Source organism: Haemaphysalis longicornis, unplaced genomic scaffold, assembly GCF_048455015.1.
Source record: "Haemaphysalis longicornis isolate Haplotype H1 unplaced genomic scaffold, Haemaphysalis longicornis Haplotype H1 scaffold_8, whole genome shotgun sequence".
Taxonomy (NCBI): Eukaryota; Metazoa; Arthropoda; class Arachnida; order Ixodida; family Ixodidae; genus Haemaphysalis; species Haemaphysalis longicornis.
Genome location: NW_027526445.1, coordinates 84170840 through 84192675, shown reverse-complemented (window position 1 = coordinate 84192675; position 21836 = coordinate 84170840). Strand labels below are relative to the sequence as shown.

The 21836-nt window shown below is 46.1% G+C and overlaps 1 non-coding gene across 1 annotated transcript; it reads right to left on the bottom strand.

Annotated features, from left to right (window-relative positions):
- Positions 1 to 579: 579 nt before the first annotated feature.
- Trnat-ugu (transfer RNA threonine (anticodon UGU)) lies at positions 580 to 651 on the bottom strand. Its single transcript has one exon. It is a non-coding gene; the product is annotated as a tRNA-Thr (tRNA).
- Between the last annotated feature and the right edge of the window lie 21185 nt (positions 652 to 21836).

Below are 21836 nucleotides of genomic sequence, written 5' to 3'. Positions count from 1 at the left end.
TATATATATATATATATATATATATATATATATATATATATATATATATATATATATATATATATATATATATATATATATATAAGAGAAGAAAAACTTCGAACAAGGTAAAACCACGATTGTGGCCTACATTTCAGCAAAGAGAACTTGCTATATATATATATACCCTCAAGCGTCAGATACACTTCCAGTAAATATAAATAGCCCAGAAAGTGAAGGAGAACACAGTCGCCCAGATAGCCGAATTGGTAAGGCATTCGACATGTAATCGAAAGGCGTGGGTTCGGGCCCCACTCTGGGCGCGTGTTTTTCTGTCTTTCTTCTGTATATTAAAAAAAATGTTTACTTCATTAACCGTAGTGAAAAAGAAAAGAGCCTAACCACACCCCTATGCCTCCTTTGGCGTTGTAGACTGCTGACCTATCTTTCTGTATATATATATACAGAAAGATAGGTCAGCAGTCTACAACGCCAAAGGAGGCATAGGGGTGTGGTTAGGCTCTTTTCTTTTTCACTACGGTTAATGAAGTAAACATTTTTTTAATGTACAGAACAAAGAAAGAAAGAAAGAAAAACACGCGCCCAGAGTGGGGACCGAACCCACGCCTTTCGATTACATGTCGAATGCCTTACCAATTCGGCTATCTGGGCGACTGTGTTCTCTTTAACTTTCTGGGCTATTTATATTTACTAGAAGTGTATCTGACGCTTGAGGGTGGTAGCCAGCGCCACTCTGACCACACGGGGAGAAGGGGACCTTCTTTTCAACCCCCGGGGCGTGACTCGAACGTCTACAGCCTGTCATGAGCGGGTAACTGGCGGGAAGCCCTCTTATGCTACCTAGGCATCAAGGCTGCCAGAACCGAGACCCTCGCTACGCTTTCGCAGAATAATATAGTAAGGAAATGAGGGGCTCGTTGAGGAAATACAGAAAGATAGGTCAGCAGTCTACAACGCCAAAGGAGGCATAGGGGTGTGGTTAGGCTCTTTTCTTTTTCACTACGGTTAATGAAGTAAACATTTTTTAATATATATATATATATATATATATATATATATATATATTTCTTTCCAAATTCTTAATCTGTTTCAATGATCTACCACATCCTCCCCTTTGCTTTCCGAGGTTTTCTCGACTGCCAATCCTTATTTCTGTGTTATTTTCAACGAGCCCCTCATTTCCTATTCTGATTCGCTACATGCATAGCGAGGGCCTCTGTTCTGGCAGTCTTGTTGCCAAAGGGAGCTTAAGAGGGTTCAAAGCTGGTCAACCACTCTGGACATGTCGTAGACACTCGAGTCACGACCCGGGGGTTAAAAAAAAGAAGGTCCCCTTCACCCCGATTAGTCTGAATGGCGCTGGCTACCACCCCCAAGCACAGGAAACAAACATACCTAACATAAATACCCCAGAAAGTGAATGGGAAAATCGCCCCGCCGGTAGCGTAGTGGTTATCGCACCAGACCGGTATTCTGGAGGTCGTGGGTTCGGATCCCACCTGGCGGGCATTTTTTCTTCACTTTCTTTCTTTCTTTCCAAATTCTTAATCTGTTTCAATGATCTACCACATCCTCCCCTTTGCTTTCCGAGGTTTTCTCGACTGCCAATCCTTATTTCTGTGTTATTTTCAACGAGCCCCTCATTTCCTATTCTGATTCGCTACATATATGTATATATATATATATATATATATATATTATATATGTGTGTGTGTGTGTGTGTGTGTGTGTGTGTGTGTGTGTGTGTGTACAGGAGGTATTCAGAATGGTATGGCCGATGACCCCCCCCCCACCCCCGAAGGAAAAAAACAGTTTTCATGATTACGATATTGCTTAATGCTACAATTTGAGTCGGTGCGAAATCCTGTGTACTCGTGCATGGCGAATAGCTGCAGCGTCTGTTTCACAGGAAGTGTTGGTGTGATGAGCGTACGCCCGACGTTGCGGGCTACTGAAGTCAGAGTGTTTTAGAATGAAGTTCGCCGCCGTACGCAAACAGTTAGCGAGCGCTATTTGTTTGCGTCGTTCGCAATGCTCATGCGCCGTACACTAAGCCGCTTATGCGTAAATTGGCAGGAAGTGGCGCGACCACCATCCACGGTTCCGCTCTTCTGCGGACCGTAATTTGCTTTCCATGGAACAAGTTATTTGCTCCTGTGGTTTTAAACACGTCGAGTAGTTAGCACATTGCCCTCGCGCATCCCTGTATCGTCAAGACATCAATGACTGTCCGAACGAAGCTATGCAGCCAAGCAAGCGACCGAAGCAGGGTGTGTCTGCTTTTGACGAGTTCGCTTCGCGATGAAATGCGACGGTTTGCTTATGCGGATGGACAGTACTTCCCATGATCTAGACTATCTTTCTCGAGCGACGTACAACTCAACCTCGCATCGGGTATGTGCACTGTGCGTGTCTAAAGCCTTCTCGGTTAGAGCGTCAGAGTTAAGTAACTTGCTGTTCGTCCCCGCAAACCGTGCGTGAAGTAAGTGCCGAATTTTCGATGGGCAGGACAAGGCAACCGGTAGCCTGTCAATTGCGGTTCAGGCTTACAATGCGTGTTGTAACGTTGTGTTCGTTTGAAAGGCATGTCTGGATAGTTTTGAAGTCAAATAAAATGTAGGCGCCAAAACCGGCATTCGATTCATGGCGTTCTGTGCGATTGCACGAAAGAAGTGCCAGAAGAGCTTCAACGCTTTCTTTATGGAGCGTACTTAGGTAAGATAATATTCACATAGAGTAATGGTCGTGTTGCATTGAATACTAATGGGAAAGCGTTTGTTTAGACTTTTTGGATAGTCGTAAAATGGTAACGCAGCTGAGCGCGAGTTCGGGGTTTCGATTCCCGCCGCAGCACCCGTGTTTTTTGATGGAGGCGAAAAGCGCAAACGGCGGGGTATACGAGATTTCGGCACACGTTAAAGATCCCAAAGTGGTGAAAATTCTCCGGAGCCCTCCACTATGGCGCGCCTCATCGCCTGCATTGTGTGGGAGCGATAAACCCTACAACCAATCAGTCAGTAGACGTGAAATATTGAAGCACCGGCACTCCGCTTGAAGATCAGCCGGCTAGTCATTTCGCAAATCATTAGCGTGTCGATACGCTAAACTGATGAGATGCTCTACTACATTCCTCTCCCGGTGTTTACGTAGCGTGACACATAAAAAAAAAGAGTTTACCGTAGGCAAAGGCAAGAAAGGCCGTGCTAAAACAGCCTGTTATCTCGTACACTGTAAACGCAAACTAGCCGGAAATGGAGTTTTAATCAAGTAATGTGCCCTGAAAAGTACTTATAGCAAAAAATGTACTCCCTAGGCATGGTCTAAAAATGTGGACGAACCTCCATGGTAGTACCGTTGCCCATCCGTGTGGCAAAAGGGAGGATTTAGAACCACTTAACACCATTTGTGAGATGGCGTTCGGTTCCTTGTATAGTACCACGTCCAAAATAAACTCCCTATCTGGGATAATCATCTCAAGCGGGCGGTCGCCATGTTAGTCTTCTGTTGTTTCCGTGTATCAGCACTTCAACCGTGGCCTAATGCTAATTAGAACGAGTAAGCAGGACGCGACGGTTGCATGCAGCTACAAACCCCATACCGTACGTATACCCGTATAGATGCTTCAGCCAGCGCGATCATAGGCAGACAGCGCACCGTGTTGTTTCAATCTGTTTATTTTGGCGATAGGTGTTGTAAACTCTGCTGATAACAAAGAGACAGTTCTCGCCGTTGCAAACAATTGCAATGCTCATCTGCTTCGCTTGCTTGCGCATATATAGACGATTGAAATTCTCGTGCCAGCGCGCCAACGCACCCGACTGCAGCGACTCAACTTGCCCTGGCGGCACGACTTGCTGCCCGGATGTAAACAACCTCCGTGCTATCAACAACGCAGCGCGGCCGGTGGCTCGGTGAGGCCGGAGCTTCAAGCCTCGCCTTGGGTCATCGTTTTTTCTTATTTGAGAAGTACTAGTAGTGCCATTTGGTGGAAAGATTTTTATGTGCCCCTGTCACACGAGGAACGGCCGCTAACAGCATTTGGATACGGCGACAGCTGTGGACCGCTCGCTGGTAAGTGGTCTGTTATGAGTCGATGCGTTTGTCAAACGTTTGGATAGGGTTAACTGCGAAGTACCCGTGCCGCACACAGCACGTACACGCACGGGCAAAGAAAAACAGCGCACACTCTTTTATTGTACTTGTTTGGGGCTTTTGGGGTATGCATTCGCATTCTTTTGTAGGCCGGTTTGTAACAGGGCATTCGAGATGAAATCGTTTGTCGCGCGCGGAGTCGTTTCAAAGCAACGTGACGGTTACTCAGGTAGCCGAATCGCCTCCGACAGCGGTGCGTCGTTCGGCCACGTCGGTGAATATTGTGGGACTCTGTCTCTCATGTGCATCGAACTGCTCGTGTTCTTTTAAGTTAACTGCTCTACATTGTAATATCTATTTGTTAACGCTCCTGATGGCTTGCCTGTCCAAATATAAGTCTTTGTGTTGTTTTCGTTCAAGGCTGTGACTCATTCTTAGCGCTCTGGTCGGCGAAAGCCGCAGATCAGACGGCCACCCCCTTCGAAAACTATGCCCTGTAGATTCGGTGGGGTTGTTTGCTCGCTTGAGTCGACTCTTCACATCTAACAGCGTAAAAAGATGCTATGAGCCTATCGAACGATTAAATGCATATAGTGTGGACCACGACGGCGACGTGGTTGGAAACCGAAATGTTTTTATTCCCTTCGGATGATAATGAGGGGTCTGTATACAATCGGGGCCCGTCAGTCGCTAGCTAAGGTCACGTAATTAAAAACACAAATTCATGCCCTTAAGGAAGAGAACCGAGTTTTCCGTAGCATGACACAAGTCTGCCGGGCATAAAAAAGGATATCATTTTTTAGAAGAACAATGCACACACTCTTCTTTTGTTGGTAATAACTTTGTCATAATCAATAGTAAGCCATACACAAAAATTACTCGATTCATCTGACACTCGATTTTGACACGGAGCTTGCAGCTCCAAAAAGTGCACTGTGGTTTTGCGTGACGGAAACTTCTACAATCCCGGTAAATTAACTAAGGCAGGTGTGTGTGGCATGCAGCGTTGGTAAGTTTGCGAGAATAGCGTTTCCATTTCAGCTGTTTTTTTTTTTTGGTTGCCATGCAATCACAAGTAATTTGGTGCCATGAACGAGGTTACGTTAGCTAACAAGGCTGTTGTAACGGTTGCGGCTACAAATGGCCTTATGCACCAATCATGCTTGTCAGCTCGGTGACACAGAATATTAAGTTGTCTGAATGCGGATGACTGAGTCGCCTAGTTTATCACTACTGTAAAAAAAGGAAGTGTTTTCTGACCCAGTGAAGGACTTTCCTGCATGACTAGCTGTGATATGACAGGTGACCATACTTGATGAGACAAGCCGTAACAAATTAGCTTTGGATGTAACACCAGGAGGGAAATAGGCGGAGGTATCTGCAAGTATAACTGAAACAGTGGGTGCCTGTCCGGCATGAATTCATTATTTGCTGACACGATTTTCTTCTGCAGATCCTGATACATGATCGAGTTGAATGACTTCATAGATCTTGAGGCAGGATAGGCTGTGCTGTACAAGGCAAGGCTGCATTCGGAAACCAAGTTGGCCCCTCCAGCAGAAGTGAGTAGTGCCACGGCTTGCAACAGCCGTCCAGCCCGAAAAAGCTGCACTTTTTCTATGAAAGTGAGCCACCATGGTAGGGGAGAGGCAGTGTAAGGGTTTGCATCTTTAACTGTGTGCCCATTCACTTGAATAGATGCAAGCTGGCATCTTAAAGCAAGAGACAGGAGTTAACAAAATCATGCAATACCAAAGTGTTTTTCAGTCAAAAACAAAAACTAATCTATCAACCTACAGAGACTTGCATTTTATCTTCAGTGTCATTTAAAGTCGTGCTCGAGTATATTGTGCGGAAGTAATATCTTTTTTATTGCTGCCAAAGGCACGACGGTTAATGTACTGGCACTTGGTTTTATGAAGCCTTTGCATTCATAATTTAGGTACTGGAATTCGCAGGGAACCTGGCCTTACATTTTATTACTGTACCGAATTATTAAGTTCATTTAACCACAGTGTCTGTTTTAAATTTTACGTGTGGGGCATTTTTTTTTTCTTTTTTGCTTTCTCAGGCAGATGTTCCTCTGACTCCCTGCCTGCATTCCGTGAACGGGGAAGTTAGCCTCCACATCGATGGCCAGCGTGTCTTGACTGCATAATCTTTACTGGGAGGACTGTGTAGTCTGCATCGTTCTGGGTTTTCAACATTCAATATCCCAAGAAGGCACACAGAGCTCTAACGTTTGTGGAACATGCCTTTTTGGACCTTGCCAGCACCAAACCACGTGTGAAGGATTTAGAACTAATTAACTTTTATCGCATCAGTATCGCTCACTAATATTTATTTTCAATCTGTAATCATTGGATAGTAGTCAAAAAGAATTCCGTATTATATTTCTGACTTCTTCTTTTTTCTTTTTTTACTGAAAAGGGGATATTTGATGGGCCGTTCTGTATGCTGATAATACAGCTATCTTTCAGTGAAGCAATAATATTAACAAACTAATTTAACTTGAAACAATTATCTAAATAATATTGGCAACTGGTGTGAAATGAATCATCTAAAAATTATCCGAAAACCACGAATTTCATGGCTTTTTGTTCTCACTCTAAAGAAGCTGTCGCGATACCACCCATTCTGTTCTATATCATTGCAATTAACCCGTCAGACTCGGTCACTTTTCTTGGCGCATTTGTGTCTTTATCAAAACGCACTGGTATTTTCCGCAGCATATTTTTCGTTCTTTATATTACTCATTTATCCATAGCCATCTCACTGCAGTATGTCTCCTACATCATTTATCTCTTGTGCCTTTACCACCTACAAAATGCTTGTTACCTTTCAATATCAAATCGTTGCACAGCTCTCGCTCATTTCACCACAAATTGAAAAATTGTTTTGTTGTTGTAAACCACTGCAACCATTTTTTCTTCACTTTGTGTACTTAGTACTAATGCGTACTGATAAGTTCTGATAAATACTGACGCGTTCTCGATCCTCTAGTATTATATAATGATTTCACTTACCATGCGGTTGTGTTTGTGCCTATCTGTTTTTCAAGTATTTCCAGTTCTTGTATTATTATTGTTTCTACAATTTGTTCAACTAGCACACAGCTCTCGCTCATTTCACCGCCTACTGAATTTGTTTGTTGTTGTTGTAAACCACTGCAACCATTTTTTTCACGGTGTACTGAGCGCTGATGCGTACTGATAAGTTCTGATAAGCACTGACGTGTTCTCGATCCGCTAGTATTCTATAATGATTTCACTTACCATGCGGTTGTGTTTGTGCCTATCTTTGTTTTTCTCGTATTTCCAGTTCTTGTAGTAATATTGTTTCTACGGTTTGTTCAACTAGCACAGTATTGCTGTCTTCAATTCCTAACTGGCGTGTTATTTAGCAATGTACCATTTGTGATTTCCAATATGAGGTCGCCATAAGTATTTATTTCGGAACCTCATTGTGTACACCATGTATCATGTAAACTTGTGTGCGAAAGTTCGTTTGAAATAAACCTGAAATCGAGAAAAACCGTGTGAAACCAGTACTCCCGCAGGGAACTAGAAATTCTCCCTTGTGGCCTTGAAAACCTCCTTTCGGAAGCCCTACAAAACTCCCCAAGCTTTCGTCAAACTCCATTCAAAGAAGTAAATGCTTCCCTTGAACCTCCTAAAAACGCCCCTAAATTCACATAAGTACTTCCAAAGGGAAGCGTAATAGGCTCCTATTCAACCGCCTAAACATTCCATAAACATCACTTAAAAACGCCCTTCAGGAAGTAAAGAGTACTCCATTTTGACCTCCTTAAATTCTCCCGAACATTTCTTAACACTCCCAAAATACCTCCTTTCTATAACCTAAAAACGCCCTGTTTTGAGGAGGTAAACAAAACCTCCCTGTTCCATGTAGTAAAAAAACTCCTACAAGGAGGACCACTAGAGGACAGGCGACAAAGAACCTCTAGGGAGTATATGGGAGGAAAAAAAGTTTAGAGTACCGCACCGCAACGCAGAGCATGTTTTAAATCGTGTAAAGCTCCTGTGGAAATGCCATATGGTTCGGATGAGCTACGTAATAATAGAGTTAGTCCTGGGCCTCTTAGATTAACAGTCTCGTACTCAGCGCGGACTTCCCGAGATGCTTTCCGGCTTTCGATTTTCCCATGGCTTCGGTAAATCCTCGGACTACCAGCGGACTATCCGCGGTGAGTCCGAGACTCTAAATAGAAGAGAGCACTAGTGCACTTAACGAAGAGGATGACGTAGGACCAATATGCATGTGGAGAAATGAAATGCGAAAACAAAATTTTCAATCAGAACTTGCAAAATGCGAAAATATGCTAGTTGACGCTCAATACCGCCGCGATATATTGCTGTAGTTGGAACCCGACATTTCCCAACTTTCTTACTGTAGTTACCAAATGCGTAATGTTAGGTGAAAAGAAATCGCCCTATTTGAATGTTATGGGTAATATTTTGTTTTTCGGATTTCATTAGCTTTTGATTGTATGTGCAGGATGCAGCGCGTGCTGGACATCAGCGCTTTTTGTGAACTTGAAAGGACAAAACACTTCCACCCTCCTGATTCCCTTATCCGAACTGCCTAACTATGCCCAACGTGACACTCTGGAACTCTCCATGCGGGCTTTTACCTTGCGACTCCTTTCCTCAAATCTCAAGCCGCAAACCATAGATCCGTTGCATAGCTCTAGTCAGGATATTAAAGAGGCTCCAGCCTTGGCCGCCTCGGTAGAATCCACTGCGGTCCCCAGTAATTCGCGCCAACTACTCCAGATCCTCCCCTGGTGGCACGTGGTTTCTGAAAAATTGATTGAATGATTGTAGGGTTTAACGCTACGACGCAACGCAGGCGATGAGGCGAGCCGTAGTGGAGGGCTCCGGATTAATTTGGACCGCCTGGGGATATTTCACGTGCGCCGAAATCTCGTACATACGGGCGGTTTTGCTTTTTGCCTCCATCAGAAAAGCGGCCGCCGCGGCCGGGAATCGAACCCGCGACTTCGTGCTCAGCAGCGTAACGCCTTAGCCACTGAGCCACCGCGGCGGGTAGAAGCTTGAATTAATCGAAAGGTACCGGATTCCTTTAGGCCTCGCTTCTTGGTGGCAATTCGCCTGATCATGTATATGATTTGATTAATGTTTTTTCGAGGCGCTGCAAGGAGACGTCACTCTCCCGTGACGTCTCCTTGTGTAAAAAACTCCCGTGTGTAGGAGATTTCGGTGCACGTTAAAGATCCCTGGGTGGTTGAACCCTCCACTACGGCGCGCCGCAGCGGCGGCATTGCGTCGGCGCGTTAAACCCTACAATCAATAAATCAAATTAAACTGGGAAAGAAAGCGCAGGTTCGACCATTACCCTACTTGCGATTCCGATAAACTACGGGTTCGCACCTATAAAATACAGCGATAAAAAAGTGCACGTAATACCCACACCATAGACCGCGTATTGTAGGCTTCCATGTATGCAAAAAAATAATGCGCAACTCTGTCGTATTTTCGACAGCACGAATCTTAGGCTCAAAACCTTTAAACATTTTAATTTAGCATGAACAGCGGGCCTATGGTGAAGGGGGTGAGTGGGTTGGAGAAGACGCACAGCAGAAAAGATCACTGTATTCAAAGCCGCAACTGCTGAGCTCACTACTTGCAGATATCTGCTATGTTTTCACAAGCTGCCCTCTTTGCTCATGTCAGGGCAGCGCGCCTTACCTTATCCTGTCCGACATGGCACCCCGGTTCAAATTTTACAACCATGGGAGCGCAAGCGCACTCGCGTGAAGATGACAAGCTGCTGGCGCTGGGGTTAGATTGAACAGCAATGCTGGTAATGCTTTTTAGCGGGTTTGTTTATTGTGCGAAATGGTAGCACTGGCAGCTGCAGACAACGCATTCATTTCGGTTTGGCCTTCCACTGCTCCCCGCGCAATTCGACTGGCATTGAATACCGCAATATTGCGCCAGGTATTTCGGCGCACTGAAGCATCGCTTGGCAGCAACTTCGTCTTAATTTCACGTCTAAGAGCAAGATGGTGGTGGAGAAATGGGCTACTGCGAAGCACTTCCTCCCCAGAAATCACTGCGGTAGTCTATAAGCAGTGGAGGGCAATCAGCACATACAGCTGCTCCAAAGCATGAGCACAGCACGGGAGCGGTGGCTGGAGCAGGCAAACCTGCATGCCAGCGCGATCTATAAATAGTAGACCAGGAAACAGCGAGTGTAGGTGGCCACAATTTAATTGGCCCATCTTGATAGGCTGACGCTCACCGTATCTCCGGCTGAAGCGAAGCCGCCCTGCTGTCCTTCCTGATGGCCAGGAGCGCTTCCAATGCTTACCAGTTAAGCTGGAATACCCTTCCCCTCCAACATAACTTCCTGGAGTTTGTGCAATAGAGTCGACTTGTTTTGAAGCAGCTGGCCTCCGATAAGCTCACCTCCTGAATGCTCTTGAGCACCCATTAAAACCATAAATACAATGCAGCCAGTACACGCATGCAATGTATGTTTTTAATTACTCTGCATACGTTTCCTTGCAGAAAGAGTGGTTAAGGCCGCAGTGGCTGAATGATTCACGAGCGTTTAAGCCTGGGGGCACAACAAACGTCCCACCGGGATATTACCGAACCACTTCAGGAACGTGGACAAAGTGCTGGTATTCCTAACAAAACGGAACCCTAACGCCACTGAAGATCAGTTTTCCTCACGGCGCGGGGAAACAGATATGTGCATAAAACATCCGAATTCCCCCTCACGAGCCAGGATGACAGCAGAGCGGTTAAAATTGCGCCAACGATATGGCGAGCGTCAGCGTATCGAGATGGACCAGCAGGATGTGGCCACGTACTAACGCTACCTGCGGAGCATTTATTTATACATCGCACTAGATTGCAGTTTTGCTCGCTCCGGCCACCGCTCTCGCGCTGCGTGTAAATTTGGAGACCTGTACCACGGCCGCTCGATGGAAACTAGGTCTCCATCGAGCGGCCGTGCCTGTACAGTTGCGCATGCCTTCTTTGTGAGCTGGTGCGGTGTGACGACTCTGCAGGGGTTGAGGAGAGTTACCGGAGGAAACTTCACATGAATTCGCAATCCGTCCTCGACTCGGTGCCCCAGTAGTTGCTGCCTGTGCGACTTGAAAAAAGAATGGTGGGTCGTTGTTTTGTAGCGAACGCAACGTCTTTTTTTCCATTTACGCGTTTGTGACAATTCATAGGAGCGAAAAAAGTAGACCCTAAATTGCGAATATTCACATTAGGCTTGCGATAACGACATGCTGAATAGGTGCGCGGCGCTTACCTTTAATGGCAATGGCCAACACTCGAACGTCGCGGACTCAAGCCGACGGAAACACAGAAAATAGTAGTTTTGTTCTCTCGGGTTTGACGAACTAGAGAACGACGATTTGGTCGGAGCAGAGACGGCGCGAACGCCATTTTCCCTCCGCCGGGAACTCCTCCGAGTCCGGCCGGTTTACGTACTACCTCCACCAAGCCTCGAAACAGGCGCATGAAACAAAAAAATGTGGTTCATCCCTCTTTCATAGGAATCGGTAAAACGCGAAAGTGAGATGTGGCTTCACAGGATGAGTTGAATGTTTATTCTGCATCAATGTGAACTTCCAGATTGCTATTTACACTTAGTCGGTATGGCACTGTCAGTCTTATCAACATTAGACACAGGACTGCAAGCACCGGAACCTTGCGTAAACCCGAATCAAACGACACGCGCTCGCAAGTAATGCCACTTAATTCGAATGGGTTGCCAGCGAATGGTTTGGTGTACTCACGGTCCGCTGCAGCGAAACAGCATGATTTGCGGGGCTGTGTTGAGAGTGTGCTTGGCGAGCGACAACCTGAGCGTCGCTTTCGCAAATGTCCGACCACTGTGTCCCTGCCATCCCTTCTCCGCGGAGTGTGCGGCAGACTGTTGCGTTGCGACGAGCTCAGCTGGCGCTAACTGTCGGCGCTCATTAGCATCGTGATGCACTACTACGCCTCAAGTCTCGTAGATGGCAGCACCATAAGAATGGAAGCGGTTATGGGAAAGATATAAGGCGCGCTCATAAAGCTCTCTGCGATTCCTCTCGTAGCCGAGTCGGTAAAGCGCCTGGCACCTCCCGTTGCGGCGACGGATCACCCGGCTCCATACCTGGCAAGCCGCGTTTTTCTGGCGATGTCATTTCCCTGACGCATGTGACGGCTCTGAGAGATTGGTGGAACCCGGTATAAAACACTTTCGTGTTAAAATACATTGATAAAAACATGAACCGATGTTTAAATTAGGCAATCATTAAAGTCGCATGCCGCCACAAACTCCCTTCACCATCAAAAGTGTGTGTGCAGAAGGTGCGTTCACTTTCAATGAATCTTCGCGCACCAGCAATACCCAGAGTATATTTACACAATACTTACCAAGAATCCACTCCTGCATGACTGGCATGCCTAGTTAACTTCACGTAAATATGGGAGAAGTATTTAAAAAAACAGAAGAGTGCCTTCAGTTGGAATATTTTGAATTCATTGAAACTTGAACAAACCTAATTTGCTCAGCGTCAAGTTGGAAAGACGAAAAACGTGGCCGAACTACGTCGCGCCGTGCTGCGGCTCCGCAGGGCTACGCAAGACGGGCTATGCTTCTTCCTCCGCGGACCAATTTTGAGAATACATTCGAATATATTTTATAATACACGCAAAACTATCAGCGTGCGGATATTCTTAGGCAAACCTCGCAACCCTTTATACGCCCGCTCGCTCCAGCATGCACCTGTCTGGTCCGCCGGGAACGCCGAGAGGGAGAAAAAAATATCGGCACCTGTGAGCTCTTGCCCAAGTGTCAGGAATGGTGGCAGCATGGAACGGCGTAAAAAGAGGAACGCTGAGGAGAAGTGAAACGGCGCATCGACGCATGCACTCTGCCGCTAAAATCGCCACCATTTTCAAAACCGAAACTAGCCTAAGTGGGCGACGAGTGGCTAAGGCACGACGGCGTGCGCTGTACCGGCCTTATCTTTAAGCGCATCGCCGTCCTGGAACCTCTGGGAAATTGCACCTTCGACGTACCACCCTTTCCGTCATTGTGTCGTCGTTCACTCTGTCTCCGCTTTCCTGCTTCCTCTATATTCCTGGTCTAGGTTACAGCTATGCGGATGGCGAGGGAGGATGCGAAAACACAGAATGTTGCGCAGTAATACACAATGGATGCTTCAGTGCTGCTGTAGATATTTAGTCTTTGAACTGCGCAACCAACGCGATATAAAAGACCTTAGCTGTACTGACCAAAATAGACCCGTATACGCTCGACCTGACCATTTGAGCTAAGCACGCCTCTTGCTTGCCGTGTGGCTTTATTATCATGAAAAAAATTAAAGCCGTTTCACTCAATGTGTAAGCTGTAGGAAGTGCAGAGCAATGACTCGCCGTAATGGGCTGTAGCGCCATTATCCGCTATCTACAACCACCCAATTCAAATCAAATTTCCCGCCTTCGCAGTGCTCGAGCACCCCCTGTCGGAAACTGCGCTAACGGGAGTGCTGTTCCTTTTGTGCTTGCTTTTCCTCCCGCACGTGCCAGAGCGCACAGACACTTTTTTCGCTTACTATTGTAAAAACCAACCTAACGAGCTTTCCTAAGTGAACGCGTGCTGTGCCAGTTAATTACGTATATGTTGCCTCAAATGTTCCTCTAGTTTTCTTTGCGCTAAACAACGTGTAAAATGAAGCATAAATTGAAATCGTGAAGGCAGTTTATTTAATAATCGTTAAGTGCGGTCAACAATCGCCTTCAATTTCAGCACTAAAACGAGGCTTATTTGCACGTCAACAACCCGTGCTTGTTGCTGGCTAAATCGCTCGACTGAATTCGTTTTTGTACAGAACCTCCCTGTAACGCCTGTCTCCGGAATCGTCCGTGTACCGGAAATACCTATACCCCAATCCAGCACCCTCCACTACGGCGCACCTATATCCCGACTCCTCCAAAATTGCAATTTGATAGAGTGAACCATCTGGGCATAAAATTACTTTTTTCATGAATTACATCCCATGGGACCATCTTTTTACTTGCGTTTTAGCTGTGGAGAAATAAAGCAATTGACTGAAACCGTAAATAAACACGTGAGTATAGTACTAGACGTGCTTTTGCCGGCTTTGGATGAGTGTCCCGCTGATGTTAATATCAAATTAGAAATTAAAGCACTTTACTCCTACCATCGTTACGAAGAGAATGAAGTTCCCGAAACGCCTTCTAGGGGTCACACGCGTCCAACAAGCTCATTTTCCACCTCAAATAAGTTACTAACGCAAAAGCGGGATTAGGGTGGTTTTTCATATTTCAGAGGCTGCTACCCGCGCGCTAGCATCGGGGCTCATCAAGCGTCCAGGGAAATAGGTCGCCACTAACAGGCGGAAGCTACGTCTAAGGCAGCCAGATACGAGTGCTCGCCTGAATATGGAATATGGCGCAGCTGCAGCTGAAGTGGGGAGAGGAGGAACATCATACTAGAGCGCAGACGAAATGAAGGATAGGAATTTTTAACAGGTGTCACCCCTACGCAGTGAATTTCATCCTACGTACATTCGGTGGCATCAGGCTTGGCCGACACGGTGGCCAGCCGTGCCGACAATTGATATCATCACACCACAGTCCCTCTCCAGCGGTTGAAAAATCTTATCCACGGTAATTTACGTGACGAAGCTACACAAGTTATTTTAGGCGTTGCGTAATTGACCGTTCCGAACTAATTTCGACCACCTGAGTATGTTTCGATTAATTTCGAATAAACATCGTTATGGTAACTCGGAATAATTTCGACCACTTCAACATTCCCCGTTATTTCGGCAGCCGAGCCTTTTTTGTTGTTGTTTTCTGTTACTCTTGTTTCTTTCTGTTTCTATATGGTTTCCGGTTCTGCCTTCGTCGAAACCATTGTTTGAAAAACGACGAACTGCGCCGAGGGGACAAATTGAAAATATCCGTAAAAGTAAGTGCGGATGTCCTCCCAGAGAACAGTTACGAAAAAGGGCTCGACGTGCCTCTGGGACAGGCGGAAAAACCGATCTAACAATCACTAAAAAACAGAAAATCTTTAAGAAATGGCCGACATTAGCAACCGCATAACAAAGGAAAGTGCAGCAATGAGAGGAGAAGAAAAGGCAACATACATGCATCCACGGATCCCGAGCAAGATATCGCCGAGCTACCATACCATAAATCTACCCGCACCGAAGGAAACCAAACAAACACCGTCACAAAGAATGCCTATAAGGCATCCCTAACTTTGCAATTTTTACCGTGAGAGACACTGACTACCAGTGTACCACCAAGGTAGCAAAACAGTAAACCAAATACGGGTCTACAAGAAGGCGGGGACGAAATAAGTAAAATTAGGAGACAAGGAATGAACTCGGGCAGGGCACGACAACAGAGGGTGAAGGTCAATGCGAGATACCTTGGTCCTGCAGCGTACCTAAATATGCAGTTGGCATTAATGGTGATGAAAACATTCTCGACTCGGGCCTTCATAATAAATTTGAACCAAGTCGAGCAACGAATTTGCTAGCTCCAGGAGATCGTGGAAAAGAATAACAATACCGGCGAGCAGGGTAAGCATATGATGTAGAGGCTGCCTACATAAGCTACGAGATTCAGTATGGGTTCTTGAAGGAGCGGTAAGCCCGCATGTCATTTCAAAGCAACTACCACGTAAACCTCCCCCGTTTAAGCGTCGTGATCTGCCCTGGCGAGCTGTGGCTGGCATTACTCCCCAAGGGCTTTTGGGGCATGTAGATTTATCGGTTGTTCGAAATAAAGACTAAATTTGAGGAATGAAAATTGTAACACAGTGCTACTGCAAATGACAGTCTGTTTGCTATGCGACGACAAAGCTTTAGCACGAACACGAAGGCCTGCTGAATCAACTGTGTGGCGAAGACGGTCTAGAGTTAAATCAAAGTCATACCTGCTTCTCCAAGTTGTGATCGGGTTGTAGCACTGCTGTATTTTTTACACCGTAGTTGCCTTCCTAACAATTAACTGGAAAAGAGGTGATGAGTTCCTGTATTCGGCTGCATCTATTTTTGCGTGGAGCATGTTGAACTTTAGAAACGCCGTCGTCTTGCAGGTGCTAAAAGCACATAGAGAACCGAAAACCGCAGCCCAAGATTCAATTTGATTAGAAACAACAGAACCTCGTTTTAGAATGCCAGATTGTTTATTTTTTTCGCTAAGTTGCTAGTAAGCTTTACTGCCGAGCAAATATATAAATAAATAAACTCTGCCAACGCCTGAAAGGCCTTTTCATCGTGCCGAAGTGATTTCACCACCGACGAAAAATGTATTCTTAGCAAACTAGCACAGTGGTTTTGTCCGAAATGCATTGACTACATAATCTGCCGAATTTCGGGCTGCGCACCTCTTGTAGACTACTGTAGCATCCCTACGTGTTGTTTTCGCCGAGACAGTTCGGTTTTCAGAGCCAAGCCCATTAGGGGCTGAGGCTTGTGGAGAGGGGGGGCAATCGCGGAAGCCCGCGAGGGCCGGAGAGGAGGCGCCGTTCCCCTCACTCCACAGCCAGGGCACGTCATGGGTCACGCGGAAACCCGGCCGTCCAATGGGGAGGCAGGGCGGTGAAAATAACGTCATTCGGGAGGTGAGAAGAGAGGCGCAGAGAGAGCGCGCGGGACTCGGGAGGCGGCGACCACCGGAACAGGATCCGGGCGAAACCGGCTCATCTCAGCGAGCATCGACGAACATCGTCACCGATAAGGTGGCTTTATCACGGGTAGCGCCTGAGTCAACCGACTCGGCCGCTCAAGCAACGCGGGACCCGTCGACGACGCCGAAGACGGGAGCGCGAGGGTGGTTTGGAGAATAAACCACCCCAGAGGATTACCGCCCGTTGTCCTTGCCTGTTGCCTGCCTTCCCACGCCGGCGCTGTCCACACGGCAGCCGCGTGCGGAGGATCGTCCGAGTTAGACCCACGCCACAGGCTGTTGGCGTCTTCTGTCATCGGCGTCGTTAGACACCTCACCACAGTCATAATCGTCGTTCGTCTCAGGTAGTGACGGCAGGGAAACACAGCGAAATCGTTTGCGCCTTCGTCTACAGCGTTACGCGGCCTAACAAGACACCGGGACACTCGTTTACGCCCCGCTCTTGAGCGCTTTGTAACGCGTACTAAAAAACACCGTGAGTCATTTACGCCTCCCGTTAGAGAACTCCGTGCTTCAAAGACAAGAGACTTCTACAGCCAGGCTGTATACTCGTATTACCTAACAGTTTTACCTCCGTAAGCGAAAACGCCAAAGTGCCAAGAATACAATTATACCATCCATGCTTCGCCCCCCGCCAGGTTTCATCTTAGTGGAGATGGCACGGGATTTTTTTATTCTACTTCTACCGTTCCGTCTTGTTTGTCCCATAAAGTACTGAAGTCCCGTTTCCGCACGACGGCATGGTTTCAAAGTTAACGCCGAGAAAGTTGATCAAATGAGATGTGTGCCGACTCGTATATTTCACGAAGGTGAACTTAAATATTTATTTGTATATTCAAACAATAAACTTCATTACCAAAAATTTACAAGAGCGATTTGAAATTTCTTTGCGAAGACGACTTTGAGGATACATTATTTCACCTTGAGACAGTTGTCAAGCAAATCACTGAAAAGGAACAGGAAGATGGAACATTTTCGGCATTTCAGTTGTCTGCAAGATGGGTGCAAGTGTTCAAAAGATGAGAACAGGGGATGTACAGAGGCAACAAAAAGTAAACAGAGCCCAGCTTCGTCAATTTAGAATATTTTCAATTTTATGCTGGCGCCACCCCACGTAGCGTATGTATACAGGATATTATTTTAGAAGAAATTTATTTAAATATCACTTCTAGGTTCCTGGCTAGCTACTTGGCAGAACAATCCACTGAAAACCTCCCACTCCTGCTCTTTTAACATTTTCTAGCACCTGTAAGTTGCGCTGAAGCTTTTGCCGTCGCGGAAGTGGGCCTGGGTTGTTTCTGGCACTACTGCGCTAGTTAAGCAGGTTTTCTTTTTATTTTGGAATCGACATAGACAGCACCCTGCTGTAAATTTGCGGGCAATGCACCTTGGGCGGCTGCGCAAACTGTACGGGAACGAAATTATTTTACAACAGAGTCTTGCGGCATAAAGACCTTTTTTTGAAATCCGTAATACTGCATAAAAATAAAGGCCTGCTTAAAAAAACGGGAAACAGCGGTTGGGGTGTTCAGCTTTCTACCTCCATGAACGTAGCCACGTTGAGTTTGTTGTATTTTCCTTTGCCGAATTCTCATATCAAATGGATCTCGTGCTGAGAGCAACGCTACCATTTCCTTAATCGTCGTGGTTGAAAGCAGCACTGAAGAGCCAGCTTAGCAGATAAGTCATGTTAACTTTATTAAAAGGCACCAGTTATATGCAACACACCTTAGTTTATATCAAAATGAGTTCCATTTGCACACTGGTGGACTGCGGAGCCCTAGCACTGTCGACATAAAGCCCACTGTCTAAAAGCTGTCTGAAGTCCATGGTTAGGTCTTCCGTACCACCATCTTCCTTTATTGAGCGTATGGTTGTCTTCGCTACTCTAGCATCTCTCATCTTGGCGATTTTGCTTTGGAATAAAAAAAGACTTATAAAACGCCATCGCTGGGCATTTGTTGGGTATGTCGTAGCGAAAAAATATTGATTCGACAAATTACAATGACGAAACGCCCTAATGGACCAACGATACACAAATTTAATTAGAGTGTGCCGCGCTACGCCAAGTTTTGAGTGGAATAAAATAATTCTGCTCCATCACTTATAGCGGTCGCAAGGCAGTGTGCAAGTTGTGGTCTTGTGTGCAGCGGTATATATCGAGGGGCCATAAGCAGGGAGGCCTTCTTGGTAAACTTTCGTACCACCGACGAAACGTTTGCTCCGTATCCTGGTGTGCTCTGCAGGTATCGAGTTATTGCTATGATGATTCCAAAGAAACCACTCCAGCGTTAGTAAACTTCAACATATACCTCTAAAATAAAAGAGCTTACTTCAGCTGCAGTCGAGAGCAATCCAGCTTAGACGCCGTTTTGCCTCATCAGGTCGGATTGGACGACAGTAGAAGGTTGTTGCATATCCAGAAATCTGGGACACGAAGCAAGGACGCCCCTGGTGGCCACGACGCGAAGCACGCGCGTTTTCAATGGGAAGAGGCTGTTTTTTGAATTTATCTAAAAATACAGGGCATAAATTGCATTTGTGAGAACGGGGAACGCTTCCAGGAATCACTGCGAACATTTTAAAGGCCACAGCACGTTTGCGCACGCAGCATTAGTTGTTCCCACAGCGAATGAAGTTTAAACAATGGGAGCCTATGGAAGCAGATAAAATTTGGGGTCAGTTTCAGCCACAAAAACGCGCCTAGTGACAACACAGTGGCTGAAGTGCAAGTTGTGTTAACTCATATAGCTAGAGCAGGGATTTGGCTTCCCTTGCGTGCAAACGACAAGTCATCACGCGGATGATAAAGCGTTCCAAATTGACAATTTCTGAAACACAGTCACCGTTATCGCCTAGCAGCTACATAAACGCGCTCTTCCTTCAGCGCTTCTGTGTGCCGATAGCCGAGCGTTTTCGCCTCCGGCACTTCGCGTTGGTTTCATTTTGCCGGGAAGGGATGTCGATTCCGGACCTGGGAGCTTTTTTTTTTTTTTTTTTTCATTTAAGTTTGGTTGTGAAAGGACGACATTTTTGGTGACAAACGTTTGTACGTCTATTGTACCTCGCTCGTTGGCTTTATAAATTTTGTCCACATATCCTTTGAAAGCCTACTTTCTCTGCTTATGAGAGGTGAAAGTTCGTCGCGAAATATTTTTAGCACGGTTTCAATGTTTTTTTTGTGTGTGTATATCTTAAGGTAGCTGGCTCTGATAAGTTTATTAAACGTACAGCAGTTATCAACAAAAAAGTTCAGGAATGGCAATAAATATTACAAGTGACAGACGTCCCTGCGATAAATGTGCTAGGTAGCGCCATCTACGCAGTTCACGTGAAATAAAAATAGTTGAGGAAAGTTACAAGGGCGGCGCTAAACAACAACTCGTATCATGGGGGTACGTGCGAGAGGGACGATATCTCTCCGTTGTCTGCATTTTGCCTTTAGCTTTGACCGTACAGACGGAAACTATTCCCTGATGCCTGTTGTTTCATGACCCACGTGCAGCGAAGGCGCGCATGTTTTACATCTTGGTGCTGCGATCGCAATTTTCTTTTAGAGGAGTAAACAATCGTGACAGGTGACAATATTAGAGGGAAGTCATGGATAAATATCCTAACCACCTCCACTAAAGGAAAAAAAATTGGCCGCCACCCCGCCCTGCGAACGTGAATGTCCAGCGAAGCAGTATCAAACACCGCACATGCTGATGGGGGGTGTTTTATTGTTACTTTAGAGTAATGGTAGTGATAATCGCTTTATGGTCGCTGTGGTAGACCGTCATTGGTTCTGCGACCATTTTCGCTACATTCTTATGCAACCGGGAAACACATGCGGGGTAAGGAATGTGCTCCCATTGCCGCAGGCGTGGTTATAAACCATTTTGCGGATTGCACTTCACACGAGAGTTACGAATGAGATCGAATGGTCCTTTCGAAAGCAGCTGCAACCTAACCTTTACCGGGAACGCGTGCTAGGGTGTTTCCATTGTTCACAGGACCTCATCATCAATATTATGCGGTTTGATGTTTATTGAAACGAATTTTAAACCATCGTCGTCGGTTGACTGAGGGGTGCATATTTATGTTTAATTACTTGGTACGTCCATGTACCCCTCTCCAAATCCGAACTGCTTCGACCGTGTCGGAATGGCACAATCGCATTGGCGTCGGCTACATATCGCGAGGGACCCAGGTTCGAATCCGAACACGAGAACCGTTTTTTTTCTTCAATTCACCAGCTATCATCACCGCTGCCACTGAAAGTTGGCTTTTCTGCAGTGCGTTTTGGGTTTACACCTTGACATTTTCCCACCAACGAGAAGTATACAGCTTCGTTGTAAAAAGACCGAAGGTTCGTCGAAGAAGGACCAGACTTGCCGTGGGAGCTTGTTGGAGGTAAGCCTTTCGCATGGATTAGATTTATTTTCGATTATGGATGCCCTGTAGCTAGTATTGCCTGCTCTGGCTATTATTTATGTAGCAGTTGCGGTAACTTCGCGTTTCGTGCAGTGCTCTTTCTCCCCCTTTCCCTTTTTTTCAGACACATGCGTGAAAGCTTGTTCGGCAGCGTGCGACGTATCGTTGTCTGCGGATCGTCCTGGTTCCCACGTGTCAAGTGTTGCGCCCACGCACACCAGACATAATCGAATTAGCAGTTATCAAGCCGCTGGCGGTTTGTGCATACTCAAGGTCTAGTCATACAAAGGGCCGGATTCTGTAAACTGGCGGCCGTCTTTGGGAATGACGGGGTTTTGGCGTTAGAAATGCGTGTTTTCCTTGGTTCGGCAGTCCTGTTATCGTAGACAGACGAAAAAGAATAGCGCCGCTCCTGACGAGAAGCAAAACGACAGCTCGAAGCGACGCGACACTGGGCGCAAAAAAAAAGAAAATAGAAACAGAGAGCCATTTTGACAAGAAGGAAACGACAACAAGGAACGCGACGGTGTGGCTTTCGAGTCACTGTTAGTTGCCTTTGTAAATATACCTACAAAATTTCGTCTTTTATTGCGGAGC